This window comes from Cavia porcellus, unplaced genomic scaffold (genome assembly GCF_034190915.1).
Source record: "Cavia porcellus strain 051 isolate PalLab524CR breed Dunkin Hartley unplaced genomic scaffold, mCavPor4.1 scaffold_24, whole genome shotgun sequence".
NCBI classification, from domain to species: Eukaryota; Metazoa; Chordata; class Mammalia; order Rodentia; family Caviidae; genus Cavia; species Cavia porcellus.
The window spans coordinates 38,970,516-38,980,534 of record NW_026947507.1 but is presented as its reverse complement, the minus strand read 5'-3'; positions in this window follow the sequence as shown (position 1 = coordinate 38,980,534).

Sequence of the window (10,019 nt, the reverse complement as noted above, 5' to 3'; positions counted from 1 at the left end):
AGCAGGCCACCCTCCCTGCCAGGCCGCTCCAGGCTGTCCCTGCTGCCTCCCCATTAGGGCATTAGCCAGCTAACTCGTGACAGTGACTTACCACACCTGCGTGACTCAGCCAGGCCACAAGTCCAGAGCCCAGGCTGTTTCCCCAAGCAGGGCACCTGCTGTGTGTGTCCAGGCAGCCAACATCTGCCCCTGACGTCAGGGGACTCCCTGAGGCCACCAGGCACGTGTGGATCCTGAAACATGACCCGGGCATCACTCTAACCCAGAAAACGTGAAGGACAGATGCTGGGAAACATGGTGGACAGGAGACTAACCTGGTCCCGGGCCCTGGTGGGCCAGGCGGGATCCATGCATTAGTGCTTTGTTACTTTCAAGTCGGGGAGGCAGCTGGGTTGGGACCCCCAGACGGCACTGCCCCTGGCTGCTGGACCCGGTCCTTACCATCTCAGCTGAGGCCTGGGGGGCACTGCCACCTGACCTGGGTCGGACCCACCAGCATCCAGGAAGGAAGCCCACTCACATGAGGCAGAGTCAGACTGATGGAGCCCCAGGAAAGGGCAGATTAGCCTGCTGCCGTGGGCCTGGCTGAGAAAGCGAGAAAATTTTCTCCCTGACCTCCCAGGACCAGGGATCTAGTCTAGGTCCTCGAAGATGGTAGGCAAATAGCTCTACCACTGAGCTACACCCCCAACATCCCACACCCCGCCACATACACCATGTAGCTAGCTGTTGAGACAATATGTATTTTATTTTGAGGCAAGGTCTTGCTCAGTTATGCAGGCTGGGTGCCTCAGCCTCCTGAATACCTGGCTTGCCAGGCAACACTATCCTGCCAGCTGGACTTGGACATTTAAAGGAACAAGGGAACCAGGAACCCTTGGGAACAGGGAAGGACCTGAAGGAGCCCCATGGAACGGGAGCTGGGTGCATTTCATGCAAGCCACTGGATAGTGCCACTGAAACCCCAGGAGCCCTAGGGACTCAGCCTGATGCAAGCATAGAAGGGGATCTGCACTGCCAGGTTGGTAACTTGGTTTCCAAAGGCTCAGAACTGCAGGTCCCGTCCTTGCAGCCTCCTTAGGCCCCTCACTAACCTGTCTTTTCTTTTTAGCATCTGACGAGATGGAGGAGGGATCCTCCTGCTTCAGCCTCCCAGGAACTGGAATCTCTGGTGTACATCCCTGTTATTTATTTATCTAGCTTTTTTGAGATACAGTCTTGGTACACAGTTCAGATTTACTTGAACTCACTATGTAACCCAGGGTGGCCTTGAATTCATAGGGATCCTCCTGCCTCAGCCTCCTGGGTGCTGGGACCACAGGTGTGCACCACCACATCCCTCCCATCATATTTATTTTTAAAGGGAGAAACCCTGGCATTTAGGTCCTGAATTGGTGAGTATCAAATTATTTGAAGCAAAAACTTTACAGAAAAGGAAAACTGCAAATGTTCCACTGATTTTACATACTTTGACTCCCCTGTTGGTTACACGTCACAGGCAAACACTGACAGAGAAGACATGAGTTAAAAATTAATAAATTTATTGGCTGACCACCTTCTCAATAATAAATTTATTGGCTGCCCATCTCCCGGAGGGCATGCCGCAGCTGCCCCACCTGGAGGAAGGAGCTGGGCCAAGCCGCAGGAACCTGCTCCAGCCTTGCCTGCGACCTTCTTTTGGCCTGGAGAGCACCAGCACTACTGCCACCACCTGGAGGAGACAGCAGCCCTGCGGAGGAGGTTTGAGGCCTACCTAGGCCATAGGGGTGACCTTCTATCAGCCCGGGGAGCTTTGCCACCCAAGGAGGTGGATGGTTACACAACATCCGATAGCTGGGCGAGTAGGAGATTCTTGCTGTAGGTGGGGGCTTAGTGGGATTTGGGCCTGCCTGGACCATGCCTGGTGGCCTTCTTTCTGTCCAGGGAGCTTTGCTGCCAGAGCAGGAAGCTGTGCGGCTTGAGGAGGCTTTAGGCCTACCTGAGACGAGGTAACCTTCTTTTAATCCCAGGGCCTCACTGCCCAAGGAGGGCCCTATGCTACCAGAGGAGTCTCAGAAACCCAGGACATAGGAGACAATTTCCAACACACCCAGGAGAAGCTTTGGAACAACACTTGAAACACGGAAATATAGGAAAATGACAAAACGAAAGACCAAAATGCAATCTCAAACATCCAGCCCATCCCAAGAAAGCCTAGAAGCCACACACATAGAAGAAAATACATGCCATATGCCTGAAATACCGGACATAATAGTAACTGAAATACAAAAGCAACTTCAGGAAGCTTTAAAGGAATTCAAACTAGAAATAATCTCCCAGGTAAAAGAAGAAATGATAAAAGAAATGACAGAGATGTTGAACACATCTAAAGAAGACACAGTTAAAAAGTCAGAGGAACAAAACAAAAAGATAGAGTCCCTGGATAAACAATATAAGAAACAAACAGAATATATAAAGCAGATTCAAAGAGATATACAGGAAATCAAAAATTATATTGAAAGTTGTAAAAACTGCCTCAATGAAAGTAAAGATAGAATTTCAGATCTTGAAGACAAGATTGCAGCTAGTGAACAGGAAAGGAAAGATCTCTAAAAAATACAAGGAATCAGGAAATAACAATCCAATAGCTGCAAGATGATTCAAAGAAAAACAATGTAAGATTGATAGGGATAAATGAAAAAGAAGCAGACAACACAAATGATATCAAGAGACTATTTACAGAAGTAATAGTTGAAAATTTCCCAAACATGAGAACGGAAACTGACATTAGGATTAGTGAAGCATAAAGAACTCCAAACCGCCATAATCAAAGCAAAACTACACCCAGACATATAATAATCACCATCCCAGAAATCCAACATAAAAATAGAATATTAAAAGCTGTCAGAAAGAAGAGACAGATCACCTATAAAGGAAAACCTATCAGAATCACAGCAGACTTGGGGCTGGGGATTTAGCTCAGTGGCATAAGCACCTGCCTTGCAAGCAGGCAGTTGTGAGTTCGATCCTTGGAACTGACAAAAAAGAAAAAGACAAAAAAAAAAAAAAAAAAAAAAAAAAAAAAAGAATCACAGCAGACTTCTCAACACAAACAATGAAGTCAAGACGACTATGGAGTGAAGTATTTCAGATCCTAAAGGAAAATGACTTCCAACCTAGACTGATGTACCCAGAAAAACTGTCCTTCAAAATGGATGGAGAAATAAGATACTTCCATGACAAAGAGCAGCTGAAGAACTTCATGATCACCAAGTTAACCCTGCAAAGAATACTAAAAGACACTTTAGATGCACATAGGAAAAAAACAATAAACAAGACAGACAACTAAACAGTATGGAAAGATAAAGATGCAACAGCAAAAAGATAACATATCAACAATAAACCAATATATAACAGTTACAACCATTAATGTAAATGGTCTCAAGGCACCAATTAAAAGAAATAGCCTGGCAGAATGGATCAAGAAACAACATCCAACCATATGCTGTCTACAAAAAACCCATCTAGCCCAAAAGGAAATTCACAGACTGAAAGTCAAAGGATGGAAAACAATATTTCATGAAACAGGAACCCCCCAAAAAGCTGGGGTATCTATCTTGTTTGCAGATAATGTAAACTTTAAACCAAGAATGATCCTAAGAGTAAAGAAGGTCATTACATACCGGTTAGGGGAAAACTTCAAGAAGAAGAGATAACTATCTTAAATATATATGCACCAAATTCCAGAGCACCCAGTTATACAGAACAAGAATGAATAGAAATGAAAAATTATATTAGCAATAACACAATTATAATAGGAGACCTTAACACACCATTGACACCAAGGGACAGATCAACCAGACAGAAAATCAGCAAAGAAATAACAGAACTGAATCACACATGTGAACAAATGGACTTGATAGACATATACAGTGTTCCATCCAACAACATCAGAATATACATTCTTCTCAGCGGTACATAGGACATTCTCTAAAATAGACCACATACTAACCCACAGAACAAATTTAAATAAAAGCAAAAGAGTTGAAATTATCCCATCATGTTATGAGATCATAGTGCCATGAAACTAGAAATTAATGATAAAAGAAAGTGCAAAAACCCCACAAACACATGGAAACTGAATAACATACTCTTGAGCAATCAGTGGGTCACAGGGAAATTAAAGAAGAAATTAAACAATACCTACAAGCAAATGAAAATACAAATTCAACTTACCAGAATCTGTGGGATGCAATGAAAGCAATCCTCAGAGGAAAATTTATTGCACTGAGTTCCCACATCAGGACAACAGAACTAATACAAATAAATAACCTGATGCTATATCTCAAACATCTAGAAAAAAAGAGCAAGTCAAGTCCAAAGCCAAAAGAAGGGAGAAAATCATAAATATCAGAGCAGAAATTAATGCAACATACCAAGAAAACAATCCAAAGAATCTGAATCAGAGTTGGTTCTTTTGAAAGAATAAATAAAATTTATAAGTCCCTAGCCAACCTGATTTAAAAAAGGAAAGAAAAAGCTCAAATTCATGCAATAAGGAACAAAAAGGCAAAATCACTACAGACCCTGTAGCAATACAGAAGACCATCAACACCTATTTCAAAAACCTCTACTCTCATAGGTTTGATAACACAGAAGACATGGACAGATTCCTAGAAACATATGAAGTACCAAAGCTGGGTCAATAAGATGTAAAACTTCTGAATAACCCAATTTCTATCAATGAAATTGTAAATGTAATTAGGTCCTTACCTACAAAGAAGAGCCCAGCCTCAGATGGATTCACTGTGGAATTTTACAAGAAATACAAAGAAGACTTAATGCCGACACTCCTCAAACTCTTCAATGAAATCGAAAGGGAAGCAATTCTTCCTAAGTCATTCCTGGAAACAAATATAACTCTAGTAACAAAACCTGAGAAAGACCCAACTAAAAAAGAGAACCACAGGCTAATCTCCCTAATGAACACAGACGCAAAACTCCTCAATAAAATATTGGTGAATAGGATGCAGCAAATCATCAAGAAGATTATACACCACGACCAAGTGGGATTCATCCCAGGCATGCAGGGATGGTTCAACATATGTAAGTCAATAAATTTAATCCATCATATCAATAAAGCCAAAAGTAAGAACCACATGATCATTTCTATAGATGCAGAAAAAGCTTTTGATAAGGTCCAACACTCATTCATGATAAGAACCTTACAGAAAATTGGAATAGATAGTCTTTACTTCAATATGATAAAGGCCATCTATGACAAACCAACATCCAGCATCATATAAATGGCCAAAAACTGAATGCCTTTACCTTAAAATCAGGCACAAAACAAGGATGTCCCTTATCACCACTCCTATTCAATATAGTACTGGAAATACCAGCCAGAGCAATTAGACAAGAGAGAGAAATAACAGGGGTAAAAATAGGAAAAGAGGAAGTTAAATTATCATTATTTGCAGATGACATGATACTCTACATAGAAGACCCCCAAAACTCCATTGAAAGACTCCTAGATAGAATAAATTCAGCAATGTAGCTGGATACAAAATCAATGCTCAAAAATCAATAGCATTTCTATACACTAACAACAAAATTACGGAGAGAGAAATAAAGAGAAGCCGCACTTTTCACACTAGCATCCAAAAAAAATGAAATACTTAGGAATTAATCTCATGAAAGAAGTAAAAGACCTATACAGGGAAAACTATAATACCCTGAAAAAAGAAATCAAAGAAAATCTCAGAAAATGGAAAAACATCCCTTGTTCATGGATAGGGAGAATAAATATTGTGAAAAAGGCCATTCTCCCAAAATTGCTATACAGATTCAATACAATCCCAATGAAAATACCATCAACATACCTCATAGACCTAGAGAAATCACTCCTAAAATTCATCTGGAACCAGAAAGTGAAGGCAATTCTAAGCAGGAGGCAAGGCAGGAGGCATCACAATCCCTGACTTGAAATTATACTACAAAGTTGCTGTAATAAAATCAACATGATACTGGAATAAAAATAGATCTGAAGATCAATGGAATAGACTAGACGATACAACCACAATTACAAACACGCTCAACCACCTTATCTTTGATAAAGGGGCCAAACATGTTCCCTGGAAAAATGACAGTCTCTTTAATAAATGGTGCTGGAAAAACTGGCTCTCCGTATGCTGAAAATTAAAACCACACCCATGCCTATCACCATATACTAAACTAAAATATAAATGGATCAAAGATCTGAATATTAAAACAGAAACACAAGTCTGCTGGAAGACAAAGTAGGTAAACATCTTGAAGACATAGAGGTAGGTAGAGATTTCATGAACAGGAATCAAACAGTACAGGAACTACTTCCCAGAATCAGTAACTGGTATCACATCTTATTAAAAAGTTTCTACATGTCAAAAGAAATGTCCAGCATAGTAAAAAGAAAACCCATAAATGGGAAAAAAATCTTAGTGAACTGTCCCTCAGACAAAGGACTTCTAAAACATATAAAGAATTAAAAAAAAACAGATCCCTAAAACTCAAAAGACCCAATCCAAAAGTGGGCATCTGAGATGAATACACAGTTCTCGGATGAAGAAATACAAATGGCAAATAAATACATGAAAAAATGTTCATCATCGTTAGTCATTAGAGAAATGCAAATTAAAACAACACAGAGAGGGGATGGGGATTTAGCTCAGTGGCATAAGCAGCTGCCTTGCAAGTAGGAAGTCGTGAGTTCAATCCCTGGTACCGATAAAAAGGAAAAAGACAAAAAAAAAAAAAAAAAAAAACCACAACACTGAGATTCCATCTCACTCCAGAAAGAATGGCCAGAGTCATTATAATAGCCAGTACTGATATACTACCATCTTACTCTGAAGTCCTACCATTCTCTTGTTCTTCTGTTTCCATTGGCTCTATCATGTTGTACCTTATTGGATTATATTATGTGTGAAAGTATAAACAAATTTCCCATGGAAAATGACAGAATATAATAGCCATTGTTTGTTTGCTGTTATTTGGTTCTGAAAACTCTGTACTACCCTCATTCTCTTGAATGTTTTTATATGTTTTGTACTATGTTTGATACTATTATATATGAAGTTATACTCTAATTCAAAGAAAGAGACATCGTGGTAGTTACTGTTAATTATGGGTTGTCTTCTGGTGAAATACTGTTTTGCTTACGTTGTTCTGTTCTGATCTGCTCTGTTGTGTCCTGTTTTATCTTAATCTCTTTAAAATAAAAAATGAATAAATTTATTAAGCTACACTTTAAAATTGTGTGGTGCTGGGGATCTGACCCAGGTAACATGAGCTTAAATACTACGCAGCTCCTCTTATGAGAAATCTGAGGTACAAATCGTTTAACAAGCCTAAGAAAAGACAGCCGAGTGGGCAGGGGTTGCAGCCCAGGGTTGGGTAAAAGGTGGATGGCGGGACCAGGGAGAGGGAGAGACGCGCGCTGCGGATGGAACGGGTGATGCAGGGAGGGGGAGAACGGAAGCAACCCGGATGCTCTGCGGCCGAACCAGGGGACCCGGCGTCCTAGGCTCCTCATCCCAAAGCACTTGCTTGCCACATGCAAGGCCTTTGTTTTGAGCCCCAGAAGGGCACGACAGAGACCACCGTGAAGTGTCCAAACCCCGATACTTCCTGGAGATGCCCATTTCCCATGTGTGCTGCTTGGTACCCGCAGGGCCTTTCTGCCAGGCAGTCGCCCACCACCCCACCACTAGACTGGCCCCAAGCAGGAGGCCACAGGGCTACAGTGAGGAGCACACAACAGGGAGACATGCAGTCATGGTCAGCAGGTGGTGGGGAGTCAGACCTGCAGAGGGGGAGGGGAGAGAAGGGGGGTGAAAAAGGGGGGAGAGGAGGGAGGGGGAGGGGAAGTGGCAGTGTTTCAGTCTCTCAAAGCAGCACAGGTGAACTTCAGCTCACAGTTGGTAGATGCTGCCATCAGCAGCTGCCTGGCTTCAAGGCAGGGCAGCCTGGCACTGGGGAACCCAGGAAGCTGAGCTGGAGAGAGGCCTGGGGAGCTGAGAAACCTTCCCAGGCCACAGTACCTCTGTGGCCCCACTTCTCACCAGACCTTACCCCAACAGCAAGCCCGAGATGAGCCCATAACCCGGTCACCTTCCAAAGCCCTGCCTGGGAGTGTCTGGGCTCTGGGGGGACATCTGGACAGAAGCAGAGCCGCCACAGTGCCCATGGCTGCAGCCAGAGGTCCCAGAGTGGAAGTAAAGTGGGTCCTGGCGGGTCCCTGGGCCTGAGTGCTCCTGCCCTTTGCTTCCCCCTGGTTCGCATGTCCTGACCGCGTTGTCAACACGGATGAGTGCACAGGGCATGTGTGCTGCTCGGTAGACTGCATGCAATCAAGAAGCCGCAGTGGTTTTTTCCAGCTCGCTCCACTCACGCTGAAATGACAGAGCACAAAGGTAAAAACAAAGCGTGGAACACACGGCACTGGCTGATGCAGGAGGCTCCTCTAAGATTGTGCTCACGGCATTACCCTAATCATGCCTTTTATGATGGGGGAACATCCAATCTGCAGCTGAATAATGGCTGAGTTACTGGGGGGGGGGCCTCCCCTAAAGCCCCATCCCCTTGTCTTAGTCATTTTTTACTCGTTACTGAGACAAAATACCTGAAGCCTAAAGTTGGGAAAGGAAAGGTTTATTTCTTACAGTTTTTGGAGGTTTCAGTCCACAAGGCAGGCGGGCATGGCTAGGCCACAGTTCATGGCAGCTGCAAACAGCAAGCAGGAACCAGCAAAGAGCAAGACTCACCTTCTTCCTGCCATTACATCACATCCTGGCTCCACCCCTTTGTGGGTGGAGCACTGACACCATCAATCCAAGCACTAGACAATGAACAAATAACAAATGCACAATTCAAACTCCTGAGGCCTGGGAGCCACAGACATAAACCATGACACCCCTCTAAGCTCCAGGCTGCCAGCCAGACTCAGACAGCTAACGGCTGCTCGCTGAGAAGCATGCGGGGTGCAGAACAGTTTCACTTGAACGCGAAACATCTCGTCTCTTCCGAAAGCCCAAAGAGCAGTGGCCTTGCACAGTGCGGCCCGAGCATGAAGCACGGGAGAGGTGGGCACCCGGAGTGGCTCACTGTTCTGCTCACTTGAGGTTCACTTTCTTCGCCCTCCCGTCCTGCCACTCACAACAGCATGTCCTATGAACCCCCAGGATCCATGCCACTTGCCTTTTTAGGGAGCCTGCATTAGTTTTATGCTCTTCTCACTCCGACTTCCACTCCTGAAAATACGGATTCTTTGGCAGAAATGCGATCCCACTTAGAACAGCACAGACGATATGAAAATTAACTTGTATAAATAGTTGAAGTGCATATGGGGTTCTTTTTTTAACTGGATTCATAATTCAGGAGCAAGTGACACCCAAATGGATACTGGGAAGGCTAAACCCTCTCTCACCAGGGCTGCCAGTGTTGCCAAATACTCAAGGCACAAAATAAGCCGGCTACACCGCCAAGGTGGGGCCTGCCACCTCCCTGGGCCACAGGCACAACCGTGGACAAGTGTTTCCAAGAGTATGGAATGCTGCCCAAGCTTAGACGCTGTGATTTCCTGGGCATCCATGGCTCCTTCTTCACTGTTTCAGAAGAGCCTTATCATGTGGCATCCGGAAGCTGTGACTTGGGACTGCAGGCCAGGGGTGGCTCCTCTGTGCTGCTGAGTGCTGGCTCCTCCCTAAGCCACTGTCAGTGAGGGTGGCTGGAGGACAGCCACCAAGGAGCTGGGGACAAGGTCCTCAGAGTGTACCTTCTCTCAAAGAGCAGTGAGGGTGGCTGTATGGGACCTCAAAGTAAACGCCTCTCACTCTCCCTGCTCTTCCTCGGTGTGGGCTGAATTTCAGTCCGAACATCCATGTCCTCCTCCTGCCATCCTACTTCAGGTTCCAAGACTCAAGCCACAAAGCCACACTTCCTCACGGTCCCATAGTTTGGTATTCGTTCTCTTTCTGGAAGTGCTGGGCACAGAACCCAGA